Here is a 17,349-nt window from a genome sequence, read left to right as displayed (position 1 = left end):
AGTTAACTTCTTACAGGGACCAAGGTGAGAAACCTGGCCTAGAAAGTACCTTAACGGATGGAAATTTTCCGAGGATGTGACTGAGATGTCAATCATATGATTACTCCCAAAATGGGAAACGAAGGGTACAGGGGAATACCAGAAACCGCCAATGCTGGGAAGTGAGAAAGCTAGCAGACAGGGAAAGAGACATGAAGACTCTTCTCCTATGGTCCCTTGATAGCCATGACAACAAATGAGCGTCTGGGAAGATGACTCCCGAAACAAGAGAAAAAACAGGAGCACTGATGTCTTGGTGCTGATTTGGTGGTGAGACCATCCTAGAGACTGTGGGAGAGTGAGTGAGATGTGTATTTAGATGTGAGTGGGATGTGGACTCCCATCCTGTGGCTCCAGCCTACCACAGAGGGCCTGGCTGGAGATGAAGTGGTTCTGATCTGGGAATACCTTCAAATGACTTAGGTGGTCTTTTAGACTCTTCTAGGAGCAACCCAGTCAAGGATTTGTAACAGTTTACCAGTAGCCAAGAAGTGCAGCTATGATGATTTCCAAAGGCTTTTCAGATGTGCCGTGGTGGGGAAAAGTGTCTCATCAAGACATCACGAATACAAGATAGGAATAGAAAACCAGGCTCCCTCTTCTGATAATAGGAAGGAGAAAAGATCTTAGACGAGTAACAGTAAAACACCCCCACATAGCCCTCTTAGGGTACATACTCCAGTGTTAAGGAGATAAGTCCTAAACAAAAGGGAAAAAAGAAACAGGAGAGGAACACTGGGCCAATCTGTCATAGAATATGTTGATGATAAAAGCCACCGGAGTCAACTGGAGAAAGGGGCCTGTGACCCTCTTTTCTCTGAAACAACAGCAGAAAAGGATGGTCCGCCTTCTAAATGGCTCCTCTTAGTCACCTTCCTCCTTTTGTGCCAAGAGCCCCAGTGCCAGTGCCTGAACCACCAGCTCCATTTGTTCTTTATTCTTTATTTGCCAGATTAGGAAGACAAAATAAAACTAAACTAAACCCTTAAGCAAGGTCAGAAGGCTATCCAAAACCTTCGCTTCTCAACAGAAGAACTCCCCTCAAAAGAGGTTCCCATTTAGGGAACTTCTCTTACATGGGAGAGAAAGAGAGGATCTGTGAGCACTCTTCATCAGTTCAGAGGTCCTAACTCTAAAGAGGCCACTGAGGTCCCTGATAGAAGAACCATGGTGGTGAGTGGCTAGTTATTTGGATGGATTCTTTGGGTCTCAATCAATTCCTGGCCTAAGCTGATGTCGTTACTGAGCCTTTGTTTCCTCTGATGGAGAAACTGAGATGTAAGAAGGGCCACCAAAGCTAGTTGGGAAAAAAATACATCTACCTGGATAGGTGACAGAGTTTAAAAACCAAACACTTCCCCAGCCACCAACTTCACGGGGCAATAAGAACAAGATGCATGAAGGCCACATGTGGCTTCCTGGAACCCTGATCATAAGCAGGTTAGAAAATCAGCAGCTCAGGCTGAGAATATTAAAACCAAAAAAACCCAAAAAACAACAAACAAACAAACAAACAAACAAACAAACAAAAAGCTTTAATGTACAGCAGGAAAAGGAAGTTACAGAAGACTGAATGTAGGCAGGATGGAAAGAAGATTGAACAGTATTGTTTTTTTTTTTTAACAAAATATCAAACCTTTGATTTTTACCAATAAAGACTTGGGGACCAGATGCTGAGGTGAAAGTCTGCTGGCTCAGTGACACAGAGAAAGCGTCCAGCTGACCTTCCTCCTCAGCTGATGTCCCAAAAGAAAAGGGAAGCTCTCCTTCTCCATGTGGTCTCCAAAATCCCTCCAACTAAATGTCCCTCCCTTCTATTTCCTGTGTGTATCTCTCTTTAGCCTCCTGACTCCTCCTTACTCTGGTTTTCTTTACCCCTCTGTGTTCACTCCCTGTCAACTGGTTGGTTGCTCTGTCTCTTGATCTATGGTTGACTTTATTTAGTTTTGTTTACAGTAAGTAGAAAGCTCTGGGATTAAAAATGTGTGCTAGAGCTGAGCCACATCACAACTAGAAACAGGTTTTTCCCAGTAACTAACAAAATCTCAGGTCTCACAGTATGATCCATACCCTGGAACAGAAGAGAGAAATGGAGAAGGGACACTTCAACAGAGAACACCCTGTCTAAAAAGGAGGGTAAGGAAAATAATCCCTTATGACTTTTTAATGTGGATTCAAAAACATTAATGGATGTCTTTTGTTATCTAAAATCTCAATGACAGGGTTAACATGTAAATATTTTTGGTTCTCTGTGTACTTTTCTGCCCTATCTTGTTTACAAAATACACACCCTTGTTAGTGTACAAGCAATTCCATTAGCCTGCTCTCAGGGCCCTAGCAACAGCTTATGTCATCATCTGTTGTATCACCTGCCGCCAGGTGCACCAGGTGTGTGCTGCAGATAAAAAGGATCACCAGGCACCCCAGCTCTCTCTTTGTTCTCTGTGCACGTCTTCCTTTTCTCTGAGACCTGTCTCTGGTTTCTCTTTCTGCCCTCATGGCTCTCTCACGGCTCCTTGTCTGTCTGTCTGTCTGTCTGTCTGTCTGTCTACATGTCCACTTGTCTACATCTATCCCTTCCCCAGGTCCTTGCTCCTCTCCCTTCTCCCAATAAATCTCTTTCAAACCAGATCTGTTGCATGGCATAACTTCTCAGGGCTGTACCTTGGCATGGACCCCTTGCTGCATTATATTTCAGAACATTGGAGTCATGACCTCAGAGGGACTCTCCTGGTGTTTAACCACGTTGGGATCCCACCTGTCTGATACATCGTGGGAAGATCTGCTTTCTGCTTCACCAGTCATTGGGCATTCCATCCAACCCTGACAATTGGTGAGTTCCCTCTCAAACTCTGCTTAAATGTTTCTCTGGTTCTGACCATTTCCCTGGATGAGGCTTTGTTCTTTCAGCATGATTTCTCGACCTCTTGGCTACTCTTGAAAATCCTGGTACCAGGTCAACTATGTCTGTTCGGGCTTAGCCTTGGCTCCTGTTCACTGGATGATGACTCGTGCCTTCTCAGGTTGGTCTCTCCCTGCATCCCTGGGATGCCTCTGACCCAGGCCTGGGACTCTTCTCATCCATGGAACTATGTTATCATAACTTCTACACCTAGCTTCTAAACTTATGGAATCTGGCCTCCATATACCACCAGGGGAACGTGAAAAAAATTCTCCTTTCTTTACTCCTTTTTCCTCGCTCCAAGCCCTGCTTGCTTCTGTCTGATCTCCCTCCCTATATTGAGTAAATGTTGCACCTTTAAGTTTGCAACAACTGGGAGTTGGAGCTGGGTAGGAGCAGAAACTGCAGCACTCCCAACACACACCCTTCTGCTACAGCATCCACAGCATCCGCTCCTAGAAGCACTCCAGAGATCTGTGAATTTGATTATAAATGCTAGAGTCTGATCATTAAGTCATTGTGTCTTCCACGTGGCTCTCAGCCCGCTTCTGTGGGCTACATGCACTTCCCCATTCCTGGCTTTCTGCAGCCAGCCAGAGGTAAGCTAAGCACACACTCTCTTTCTTCCTTCCTTTATGGACTCAGATTTTATTTGCAAAAACTTGGCCCCATTCAAAAGGCAGAAACTGGCACACCTTCTTTCCAAATTCCCCCTGCTGTGAACAAATAATTCTCAAATATATTTAAACTTACTCCACTCTACACTTAAGGTTCCTCACTCTTAAAATCTTTTATCTCTGATTTCTTTGCATTCTCCCTGCCCCCGGGGGTCTAAAATAAAAGAAGATATGTTGTAAACTCTTATCTAAGGATTTGTAAATTGCTCATTGGGTATGGTTTATAATCTATATAATCTTCAACAACAAAAGGCTTGGTAATGTGATTTGTTCTATTTCCCAGGCTTTGAGACAACAGAATAAAAGAAAATCCACGTGAAATGTCAAATGGAGAGAAGGTTGTCTTGTAACTTCTAATAGGAAAAAAAATCATAATTAAAAAATGTTTAGAGGTCATCTTAATTTGCTACAATGTGCCAAGGTTTAGGGAAGTAAAATGAGAAATAGTAATTTAGTAATGAAAGAGAGTTAAGAAGGATATAGTATGAGCTTAAAGGGATAAAAAGAGAAAAGAATATTTAGATGAGGATGAATTTTGTATAAGAATTTGTCCCAAGAAGGAAAAATAAAAGGTGAAGACAAAACCATGAAGGCTTTAAGTCAAGCTGCAGAAAGTCTTAAGTCATTCATGGTTTGTGGAAGATGGAACCCAGGTGATGTGTGTTTAAATATTGAAATTCCTAAGGTGTGATCACTAATCTTGGTTGTCAACATAGCACACCTGGGAAGAGGAAACCTCAGTTGAGGAATTGACTTCATCAGATTGGCCCGGGGACATGTCTGTTGGAGTATTTTTGTGATGGCTAATTGATGTAGGAGGGTCTGGCCCACTGTGTGTGGTGCCGTTCCTGGGCTTGCATATGAAGGGCAACTAATGAAAGTCTCAGTCCTGAGAAGTCACAGTACCAGAAAGTGCTGTGTAAGCTGCCAAAGGTGAAAAACTTCCAGTAATCCTACCCAGTTGTGGTGCCTGGGAACCACGACAATGACCAGCACAGCAAGCTGTTCCCTAAGGTGCCATAGTGGCCCTCATATCTTGACAGTAACCAATAGCTCTCTAATTAGACTTAAGACTCACTCAATAGGAGAAAGAGGACAGGACTCATGACTAGTCCTGGAAACTTAGCCAACTACCTGGGGTTAGTGAGGCCATGACTTTAGAGAACCTATGATGACCACAATGATGACGACGACAACGACAACGACGACATTACTAGAGCAACGTAATTTTTACTTGCATTCTAAATACTTATTCTTTTACCAACAGATGAATGTAGATCAACCCCATCAGAAAAATTTCTCTTTGTAGCAGAAAACCATTACAGAAAACTGGAATTGGTTGAAATGCAGAAAGTGAATGATCATGGGTGCCCAGCCCCAGTGGACATGTCTACACCACAGCTCCTGCATTCATGGCTCAGGAAACAGTGAAGAAGATGTGCAGAAAGGCTGCATGAAGCAAAACAAAAGGAAGCCTGCATTGTGTGTATTGTGAGGTATCCACCAGAGAAGACTGCTCAGACATGAGTTTAAGCCAATGGAAAGTCTGTGTTACCTGGTCAGTGATTACACTGGGCATTTGGGATCCCAGTGCAGTTCCAACCTTTTCTCAGGTTTAGTTTTTCAGCAAAAAATCCCCTATATTCTGGGTTGGCATACTTAAGTTAATATGAACAGTTAGCTAGCAGCTGAACTACAGAAACCAAAAAGCAAGGTTAGTACATTTAGAGGCTCCAGACTTTGATAGATTAGGTCTTTGTCTTTTTATTTTGGCAGGTGGTGCTGTCTGCATACTGTGTTTTATGTCCTGAAAGGTTCTTCCATCATAGATTCAGTTGTGGGTGGTCTCTGCCAATACCATGGCCAGCAGAGTGTCAATCCACAAGAGGGAAGAAGGGGGTCTGGTTCAGTATGACTCCATGGCTAGTGTTGGTTCAGACTTTGAGAGTTTGACACCATGTAGTTTATGTAAGTATAACACAATTTGGGAAAAAGTTTCCAGTTAATAATTAACTTAATTCTGTGTACACAATAATGCTTAAGACATGACTACATTAAAATTCTTTGTAAAATACATGTGGCATCTTCCATAAAGATGGGTTCTATAGATTGACTGAGAAAACCTAGCTCATGATAAGGGTCTGGGGAGGATCCAATGTGGTCTAGGTCACACACTGCAAAGGTCACAAGGCTATTAACCACGTCCATTTCGATCCTTCTGGGCAGAAAACCGCTCTATTGAATTGTCGATTGAAGAGACAATTCTGCATGATTAACACGCCTGGTTTCCCTAATGCATGTCTGTAAGCACAAGGACCTTTGTGTCTCCCATGCTGTGAAACAGTCTCCCCAAGAAATGGCTGCATAAACAAGATGGGAGCAATGACAGGGCCAACAGACATGCTAACAGGAAGGGGAGGAAAGCTCACAGGCTTACCCTGGACAAAGAATTCCAGGCAATGAGTCGTGGAGTTTGAGAACTCAGAAAGGACACCTGGACTCTATTGAGATTTTAATCAACCGAATTTTATTTAAGTTGCAACTCACCACAATTTTCTTGGTAGGATTTGGGACTGTAGACCTGGCTGGAGCCAGATTGGGGGTTTTAAAGGCAAAAGCCACAGTTCATTCCTATGGACATGCACTTCTGTAGGTGAAATTCCTGCAGACATAATCCTTCAACAGACTGGAGATAACACCTCAGATCTTTTGCCTTCCTGGAATTCCTGGAATGTTTTAAGAGACTCAAGTTGTTGACAGGACTGGTCTTTAGGATGTGTCTTAGTCAGGGTTTCTATTCCTGCACAAACATCATGACCAACAAGCAAGTTGGGGAGGAAAGGGTTTATTCGGCTTACACTTCCATACTGCTGTTCATCACCAAGGAAGTCAGGACTGGAACTCAAGCAGGTCAGGAAGCAGGAGCTGATGCAGAGGCCATGGAGGGATGTTCTTTACTGGCTTGCTTCTCCTGGCTTGCTCAGCCTGCTCTCTTATAGAACCTAAGACTACCAGCCCAGAGATGGCACCACCCACAAGGGGACCTCCCACCTTGATCACTAATTTAGAAAATGCTTTGCAGCTGGATCTCATGGAGGCATTTCCCCATCTGAAGCTCCTTTCTCTGTGATAACCCCAGCCTGTGTCAAGTTGACACAAAACTCGCCAGTACAGGATGGTTGCTTTGATAAAATAAAACAGAATAGAACAGAACAAAACCAAACCCCAGTCCTTTCAGCTGCTCTACAATGACTGCTGAAAGGGAGTATTAGTCTTCCCTAATGGGCTATCCAATGCCAAGTAGCCAGCCTCAGAATCGCACACATGCAAGCAACATTAAATAGGCCCGATAGGTTGTATTTATTCATCAAGTTTTACATGGTTGGAATTTAGAAAATTTGGAATACACACACACACACACACACACACACACACACACACACACAAAGTCAGATCTGGTAGCACAGGCCTATAATTCCCAATGCATGGAAAGCTGAAACAGAAGGATCACAAGTTCAACGATGGAGAAGGCTACAGAACAAGTTCAAGGCCACTCTGGGCAGCTTAGCAAACCCTATCTTAAAATAAAAAGTGAAGAGATCTGGAGGCACAGTTCACTGGGACAGGGTTTGCCTAGTATTCATGAGGCTGTTTTCAGTACCAAAAGTATAAGAAATGGGTCTGAGTTCTCAAGAAAATGCCCTCACCACCCCAAAGCATTCTGGCAAGGCAAAGAGTTTTACTTTAGCACACAGTGCATAGTCATGCCAAAACCAAGCAGGCAAGAGTCCCGCTAGGTGTCTATTACTAATACAAAGGTTCGGATCCTGTACCTCATTCTCAGTGGCCGGAGCTGGGTCTCACATTCTTCTGTGATTTAAAGCCAAGCAGTTGGTAATCACAATGCGGTTTTGGGTCAGAAAATGAAACCTTGAGCATAGATTTTGTTTTCCAGAAATGTTGATGCTAGAGGAATTTGAATTTCTGCCAAGTGGCTTCTTTTAGAAATGAAAAAGAAAATTAGTTTTGTCTTGTTTAATCCTTGATAAGAATGACCCTTTGTTTATATTTCTCGTAGTTTCTTCTTCTTTTATAATACATTTTCATTCATTTATTCAAACTAAATTTACTTTGTTTAATTTGTTTTTGTCCTGTAAAATCTGAGATGATTGGCTGATTTGTAATTCAGTTCCTATGTGAAATATCGGTGACATATGATGAGATACAGAAACGTTGGCTGTTAATGCTGCTTCTGTTAGGCGTTGCACTAACCCCAGTGTGCACAGGCTCATGTAATATGCAATGGTGATCATGGCTCCTGTAGCTGTGACAGGTGAGGTAAGGACTGAGGTCAGTTTTCACTCATTCGAACTTTCCAAACCATCATTTTACAGGATTAGAAGGATCACTTATTCCCAAAACATGAGCACTGAAGAACCTTTGAAACTATATAGTGAAGAATAAAGTTTCAGTGCCTTCTACCAAGCATAATTCATATACCCACTTTTTCCATTAACGTCGTATCAACTGGGATCCTGTTCTCCGAAGCTTTTCAGCTGGTAGCAGCCAGCTGGCTAGCTACTTGTATAATCTATGGTATAAGTGATAATTGTTTGTTGTTTATTCTACATTCTTATGTATTGGTAAACACCAGACTATAGTCAAATTTAATCCTGCACTTATTTGGTTCCTAGCCTTACTTATTTGGGACTCCCCTAAGGACTCCTGTAGCGTCAGAGTAGGTATCCAAAGACCCAGGCATTGACCTCTTTAGCCTTGAGATTCTCTTTGCAAAGAGAAGAATTGAAGGTTTCAGGAACTTCAGCATAGTTAACTTTTCCCCTCTCTTTCCATGCTCACTGTTTTAGCTAGGCTGGTTGGCCAGTGAGCTCTTGGGGTTTACCCATCTCCACCTCACAGTCATGTCTGGCTTTTTACTATGTGGGGGCTGGAAATTCAAACTCAAGTCCACATACTTGTAGAGTAAGTGCTCCTAGCCACCGAGGCATCTCCCTAGCTCCTCTTAAGACTCTTGAAGCTTAATTTATCTGATTTTCTATAACTCATGTTATAAGATTTCTTAAGACTGGCTTAATGTCTAAGAATGGCTAATGTCATTGAAGTGGGGTTTGTTTTTGTTGGTTTTTTTTTTTAACCTGAGGAATTAGATGAACTCATTGTTAGCAATGCGTTGATTTTATTATCTCTTGTCCAAGTTCTAAAGCTGGAGTTAGTGACAGGTAATATTTCTGATAGGAACTGAATCACAAGTCAGCCAATCATCTCAGATTTTACTCTGCTATGCCTGATATAGTATTAGTCAAATTTTGCTTATGAGTGAATATTATTTAGTGACTTTTGGCTCAGCAGCAGATCATTTTCTAAATATAAAAAATGACTGTTGAATTGTACTTACCACTTATTCCTCAGATATCTATTCTGTTTATGTAGTAGCTCTAAGGGATACCTTCTAGTGCAGCGATTCTCAACCTTCCTAATGCTGTGACCCTTTAGTACAGTTCCTTATGTTGTAGTGACCCCCAAAATTATTTCATTGTTACTTTAAAACTGTAATTTTGCTACTGCTATGAGTCGTAATGTAAGTATCTGTGTTCTCTGATGAAAAAGATGATTTGAGGCCCTTGAAGGGGTCGCGACCCACAGGTTGAGAATCCCCATTCTAGGACTTGCTTGTCACAGACAGCTCTTGACTAGGAACCCAGCAGATGTGTTGGTTGTCTCTATGATGTTTTCTATCTGTCACTCTGTGACCCAGTGTCTGTTTCTGTGCTACCATGCCAACCAAATGCTTCTGACTCACACAGAACTCTGTAATGCTGAACTAAATGGGCCCTTTCTAGCTCTGTCCCAGCCTTTCTGCAGGATGGCTCTAGAATGCAAATCCTGGTTGTATGCTTCTCCTGTGGTATAGCTCTTCAATGGCATTTGCCGTGGTGAATTATTCAAATGTACATCAGGGAATGTCCCAGTGTGCTTAACTTTCCAGCTGTTGCTTCTCAATGTTTTCTTTTTACCGTCTAGCCAATTTGATTTCTTTGTTTCTTTGTCAGTAACCATTGGGTTTAATAATGTATTTTTACCAAAGAATATGAAAAATTATGATTACATCATCATGTTATTGCATAAAAGTTAATGAGATGTTTCGCTGTTTTCTTATGAGATCTTTGAAATCCAGTGTATCATTTATATGTTCAGTTGGCTTCAACTTTCACTAGCATATTTAAGTACCAATAACCCTGAGTGGCTTAGTGGTTACACTGAAGCTCTTCCTCCTTCTGAGTTGTTAAATATTAGTCAGGGGCCGGGCGGTGGTGGTGCACGCCTTTAATCCCAACACTTGGAAGACAGAGGTCTACAGAGAGAGTTCCAGGACAGCCAGGGCTATACAGAGAAACCCTGTCTTGTTTTTTGAATAATAATAAAAAAAAGTATTAGTCCGAGAACCCTCCTCTGTCTCCTCCTCAGTACTTCCCCATTTCAAGGAACTCACGCTCCCGAATCTTCTGTTTCTGAAGCAGTACCCCTGTTGAAATGTTGAAACGTTGACCCCATTGCTATTTTTATTTTGTCAGATAGAATTTTCCTTGAAGCTGTTAAGAATAATCAATGTTCTGAAGAACTTAATCTACAAACGCCAGGAAGGCATGGAGCTATGAGAGCAGATGTATGCACAAATTTAAAATATCCATCCAGTTTAAGAACAGCCTAGGCTATAAACCACCCATATCAATAGGAGCTTCTAGTGCTGGATAACTTCTCTATTTCTCACAGCCTAGGGTCTATATCTACTTTGTAGTTTATAACAATCATATAAATAGTACCAAATTTCTTTACCATTATAATTTTAGTTTTGAGTTGCCGATGTTTAGACTCTAAATTTTAATTTCTAATACATCTTTGAAAAATATTTTTTTGCTCTGCAAGAATTTTTCATCTTCCTGTTTACTCAGCGATTTCACTTCCAGTTGTCTAATGTGTACATAATGGTTCTAATTTATAGCCAAATATAATACTTCTTTTCTTTGCTGATGGGAATTGAATACAACCAAGAGATAAGAGATTGAAGAAATATTTGCTTCTTGTAGAAAGTAAGGAGAGTCCTGGAAGTGGTACTCAAAGCAGTGACTCACCAACAAGGATCCTAGGGGTTTTTCTTGGAGGAAACTTCTGTATATTCGCATATAAAGGATTGATTATCACGGGTAGTGGTGGCACCTTCCTGAGCATGCTCAGTTTGAAGTCATTCATTTACTGTTTTATTTTATTTTTTTTTCAAAGACATATTTCTGGAATCTGAGGTCTAGTCAGTTAGCCTCTTCTATACCAGGGGACAGTAGTTAGGAGAAAGGAATTGGTGTTCAAAGCCATCCCAGTGAAGACAGGAGCCTCTCTATCTCTGGGTTGTTGAGTGCTTTAGTTGGAAAACAAGAGGCGGGAAGTCCATGTTCTGGGCAGGTCTTAGCCAGAAACGTGTCTGCTTTTCTCTTCAGCAAGAACTGCACAGTGGACTCTTCTATTTACTATAATTCTACGAAGGGCTTTTTTTTTTTCAGTAAGTAGAATTATGCAGTGGTGGATTGCAAAAGGAAAAGATGCGGAACAAAGGAGTTTCAAGGAAAGCTCCGTTTTACTTCAAGGAAAAGCCAGTGGGGGGAGAATTCAGGATTCCAATTAATGGTTGACTTTTGGACACCCTGAAAGGGCAGGGCAGGTTGACTCAGCCATTCAGATGGTTCCTTTTTCTCCCGAGAGCCTAATCAAACAAAAACAAACTCTGAAGAAATATGATCATTACCAAAGGCAGCGGGTTCCTCCTGCACTCCAAATAGCACAGGTGATTGTCTCGAAAAGTACCTGCTTTTCCACAAACAATTTTGTGGAAGGAAAGATCACAGTTGGAAAGGCTAGATGAGGCTGCATTGGAAATTTATTTATTTCTTTTATGTGGAAAGGTATATAGTTGCTTGTAACAGTTCCCTTTGCCCTAATTCCACCCACTTTTCCCTCAAAAAGTTACTAGAACCAAGAAGACTACTTTTCAAAGTCTACATGTGCAGCTATTACTGGTGGTCCAGACTGAGCAAATGAAGGGTCAGGGGAATTTCTTTTTTTCAAATATTCATTTGTAGTCACACATTTCTAAACATGTAGAAATACACATCTATTTTGGTGTCAGCCAATATGTCTACAAAGGATTGAGGTGCAATTTGAGAGATATGTAGGGCTGGAAGAAAAGTCATATATCTAATGATTGGTGAGTATTAGGGACATAATGATTTATGGTTGGTGAGTATTAGGGACACTTTGGGCTCATCTGGCACCAACAACCATTGTTACTGGAGTCATTAGAGTCAAACCCTTGAACTTATAAGTCCTATTGAGTCACTTAATCACTTGGCCACTGGCTCTCGCTAGGCCAATTCAACAGCAGTAGTGAAAAAGCAACAAAAGATGTATTCAGTGTGGCCACACTGGGGGAGAAGAACAAGGAGTGACCATTGCTGGCCCTAGTCTAGTTTCAGGGACCTAACATGGGGTTTGAGTTTAAAGGGTTGCATATCTAAGCAGTTCTTACCAGGATGTAGCCCATCATTATTATCTGCTCCAGTACCTCCTGTGAGGTGGTCTTATGACGAGTTGTCCGAAATCATTCCCCAAGAAACATGCTCCTGGTTGGTACTAGGGCCCCAGCCTTTTCTTTCTCCTAGCTTGAAACTCGGGGGAATTCCAACCTCTTGGACTCTGCTGTTTCGATAGATAGCCAAAAGGAGGGACCCAATCATCTCTCTGTCACTTTCTCTCTCTCTCTCTCAAGATGTACTGCTTATATTGGATTAATTCTGATGGGAAGACTCACCATAAACATTGTCAATACCATACAATGGGCTGTATGCCCTGTACTGAATAAATAATAAGGACCTGAGCTAAGCACGAATATTCATCAGTCTCTGCTTTCTTAGTGTGGATGTAGCGTGCCCAGCTGCCTTCTGCTCACCAAGCTAGCCTTCCCTACCATTATGGAAGATACTGTGTATCTTTGAACTACAAACCAAATTAAGCCTCTCCCTTACTTGCTTCTTGCTAGGTATTTTGTTAGAGCAATAAGAAAAGTAACTAGTGAAATAAGCAGATCTTTTCTCAGACTTCCCTTAGGGAAACCACAGCTAAGCTCAGGAAAGAGAGTAGCAAGAATGGGGGAGGATCTGCTAGATGGTCCAAGCTCATCTCTGGCTTGGTGGTTACTGCGGTAGTGAATGGAAATAGAGAAAATAAAGTATCAGCAAAATACTAGAGTAGGCAGAAGATAGGTTTGCTTTTGTGCATGCTAAGTTGAAGAGATGTGTAGGTGGTTATTTAACAGATAGTTGAAAATATGAACCTGGAACTTGGTGGCAGGGTCAAGGCTCAGGGAAAAATTGGTGACTATGGGTACCCAGCTTCTTACACTGTGTACTGCTATTCTATCTGAAGCCTCTTATCTTAACTGAATGTAGTGCTGTGGAAAACTTGGCATCAGTTAGAGGTTTCTGAATGTGCAATGACCAAAGGTTAATTCAAAGGCAAATGTGTAATTAATGTGTTTCTGGGAGTGCTTGTCCATATTGCATTATATAACTTCACTATAGCCTTGGCTCTGAGCACAGAACATAGGTGCTTTGCACAGCACATGCCGGTCACATTACATAACACCAATAAACTATAACATCAGTCAACACTGCCTGAAACACTTTGATTCCAATTTGAGATTATTATATTTTTTGAACTGCAGAGTTTTGTTTTTGTTTTTAACTGTACATTAAAAATTGTCTTCTCTTACAGAGATACAGTGGTTTACTGTAGAAAACAAAGATCATGTTTTCAACTATTGTCCTTCAGTGTGTATTAAGGAGGGTAGCTTCGGACTGTTTTGCCAAGAATATTTGATTATAAAGGCTGCTTGGTGTGTGACAATTAGTTTTTCCTTTCCTTTCCTTTCCTTTCCTTTCCTTTCCTTTCCTTTCCTTTCCTTTCCTTTCCTTTCCTTTCCTTTCCTTTCCTTTCCTTTCCTTTCCTTTCCTTTCCTTTCCTTTCCTTTCTTCCTTCCTTCCTTCCTTCCTTCCTTCCTTCCTTCCTTCCTTCCTTCTTTCTTTCTTCTTTCTTCCTTCTTTCTTCTCTCTCTCTCTCTCTCTCTCTCTCTCTCTCTCTCTCTCTCTCTCTCTCTCCATGAATTTAAAGGAGAGCAGAGAGGGATATATGGGAGAGTTTGGAGGAAGGAAAGGAAGGAAGGAAGAAATTAAATTATAATCTCAAACATTTTTAAAAGGGAGGAGTGAGTAAATAGGAATAAAAAGTTGATTTGCTAACTTGAATTTCATTTAAAAATGTTTTATGAATTTTGGCTTGAGATTAGCACGGAATTTCCAATACTTTCAGAAATAGCCTGAGAACACATTCTTCCATTTTGTACTGTGTATTTAGGCAAAGCCACATTCTCAGCATAGATGATTCTAAAATCAAAATAGTAATCAACTCTAAAAAGTGCTGAAGAGGCTGTGCACCTGGCAGTTTCAAATACTCAGTGAAGATTTAATTCTTTATGTAACAGTAAATTAGCAGCCTATCTCATTAATGTACACATTTCCTTTTATCTTTAACAAATGTTCAGGGGCTGAAGAGATGGCTCAGTGGTTAAGAACACTGACTGCTCTGCCCAAGGTCCTGAGTTCAAATCCCAGCAACCACATGGTGGCTCACAACCATCCACAATGATGACAGCTACAGTGTACTTACATATAATAAATAAATAAACCTTAAAAAACAAAGCCACAAATGTTCAAATTGTATGCATATCAAGGAATTGTTTTGAAATAAGTTTCAAGCCGGGGGTTCAGAAGGCCTTTAATCCCAGCACTTGGGAGGCAGAGGCAGAGAGAGAGGCAGAGAGGAGGCAGAGAGGAGGCAGAGAGGAGGCAGAGAGGAGGCAGAGAGGCATAGAGAGAGGCAGAGAGGCAAAGAGGCAGAGAGGCAGAGAGAGAGGCAGAGAGGCAGAGAGAGAGGCAGAGAGGCAGAGAGGCAGAGAGGCAGAGAGGCAGAGAGAGAGGCAGAGAGGCAGAGAGGCAGAGAGGCAGAGAGGCAGAGAGGCAGAGAGGAGGCAGAGAGGAGGCAGAGAGGAGGCAGAGAGGAGGCAGAGAGGAGGCAGAGAGGAAGCAGAGAGGCAGAGAGGCAGAGAGAGAGGCAGAGAGGCAGAGGCAGAGGCAGGAGAATCTCTGAGTTTGAGGCCAGCCTGGTTTACAGAGCCAGTTCCAAGATAGGCAGGGCTACACAGAGAAACCCTTTCCTGCCCCCCATACCTCCATATACATCTCTAATCTTATTGGATTTACAAATTCCCATCAGAACATTCTCTTAAGCTTCGTTTATGACATTCTAAATCCTCTCATATTCTTTCTTTGAATGAGTCCCAAAGCCCTAAGAACCAGTTGGTCAAGTTTGTCTCAGAAATAACTGTGCCCTTGGTATTAGCCTTCCATATTAGTAGCTTTTCTCATTGTTACAACACAGTAGCTGATAAAAAGCAATTTAAGGAAGGAGATGTTTATTATGAGTTATCATTTGAGAAAATATAATCCATCACGGTTGGAGAGGCATGGTGGCAGACATACAAAGCACACATTGCAGCTACAGTCAGGAGACAGAGGAAAGAGTAAGTGATTTTGGGTAGAAAACCTTAAGATCTACCCTAACTCTGAAAGGTTCTGCAACCTTCCCAGACCGCCCTATCATTTGGGGACCGAAGATTCATGAATACGCAATTATGAGGAATATTTCATATTCAAGTACCTTTTCCATTTGTTTCTTTCTCCTTTCCTTTCAGGATTCCAGTTTGACATACAGGTTGCCAAGACTACATTCATTAGCAGTATTTTCCTTTTCTTCTTCAGAGGAGTGGAAGGTGTTTCAGTCTATTTGAGCTGCTATACTATTAAAAATGCCTTAGACTATAACTTATAATCAGCAGAACTCTATTTTCACAATCCTGTAGGTTGGAAAGCCAAGATTTAATTATGATCAGATTTGGTACCTGTTGACAGCTTCTTTTTTTTGACTTTCTGTGCGCCTTCACAACATGGAAGGAGACAGGATTCCCTCAGTCCTTCACAGACAAAGGCAAAGGTCTTATTCATGTAGACAGACTCCATGACCAAATTATCTCACATAAAACCTACCATTCAATACTCTCATTCTGTGGCTTAGATTTCAACACATGAATGGCTCTATTGACTTTTCTTATGCAATCCCTAGCCTAGCTAATGAATATTTGATCTCAGATAAAATAGTTTTCATTAACAGAATTTCTGTTTGGTGTTGCTCTCTGCTTTCTATTGTGAGCTAAAATTTGTCCCTGGCTTACTGTATTATGTTAAATTCTCCAATGATTTTAGAGTAGCTGTGCCTGAGCTTCTGGTCACTATGACAAAATCCCAGAGGTAACAAATGTGAGAAGGGAAGGTTTTGGTGTTGGCTTATAATTTTGGCGATTTCACTCCATGGAGCCGCTGCTTTACATTTGATTCAAGTTTGAAAATTATAGTAGGAGTATGTAGCAGAACTGACCTGTTTACCTTACGGTAACTATGGTAACTGGGAGCAGAGAGAGGATGGGGTGCTTGCTGGATCCCAAGGTCTTCTCAACAGCATGCTTCCAGCAACTTGCCTTTCACTCCCTAGACCTCATGTCTCAAAGGCCGAATGACCTCCCAACAGCAACAGGCTACTGACCAAAGCTTTTAGAATTGTCTTTGTGCATCGTGAAACTCTAGACCTTAGAGGCTTATTTCATGCCTTTGTCGATTTGAGCATCTGGGTCACCGGGGGAAGAAGGCTTCCTTAAACACACGCCTATGCTCATTCATCTATCTGGCTGCTTTCCTGTTGCTCAATGAGAAAATGGAATGGTTGTGAAAGAATCATATGACTGGCAGGCTTCAAATATTTACTATCTAAAAAAAAAAAAGACGTCGCCAGCCATACCTATAAAGAATGAATGACCCACAACTAAGGGCACAATTCTTCCTTCTATCACTTGGCTTTCCCCCAAATGGATTGTTGTAGGTATAAGGAAATCAGTTTTTACTTACGGAGGCAATGGGACAATAGCTCAAAAGGCATTGGCAAATCTCCAAGGCCAGTGAGGACCTTGGCAGAGATTTTCAGAGTCTCCTGCAGGACCTCAGCTTTCACTGCTGTTTAGAGAGTTTGCAGTCACTCAAGTGGGCTTAGATATATTTTTGCCATAGCTCTGTAGGACTCCAGCAGTCAGTGGTCAGCTTTGGCAGTGTCCATGTGGGATTGACTTTGCATATGTGGGAGTGGAAAAACTGTGTGTGTGGGAACAGCTTTTTTAAAGAACGTTCTAGACAGTGTCAGGACCTAGGCAGGCTTATTGTTGAGACAGGAGTCTGCAGCTCCTACTAGAGCCGTGCATAACAGGGCCATGAGAGTGTGGTTACTTCTGACTGTAGAGTTAGCAGCTCACACTGCCAGGCAGAGAGAGCTGCAGGGATGAAACCCCACACTGTGAAAACTGGTCTAAACGAAACACAACAGGGGTGGGGGGGAGCTGGGGGGTGGTTACCTGAGACTCTGGAGCACCCCACAGTGTATCCAAGATGCAGAACACCAAGGCAAAGGAAATTGTTCTCCTGCATAGTTATTGCTGTTTGAGGACTT

This window comes from Mus musculus, chromosome 9 (assembly GCF_000001635.26).
Source record: "Mus musculus strain C57BL/6J chromosome 9, GRCm38.p6 C57BL/6J".
Taxonomy (NCBI): domain Eukaryota; kingdom Metazoa; phylum Chordata; class Mammalia; order Rodentia; family Muridae; genus Mus; species Mus musculus.
Note: the sequence above shows the minus strand (reverse complement) of the source record.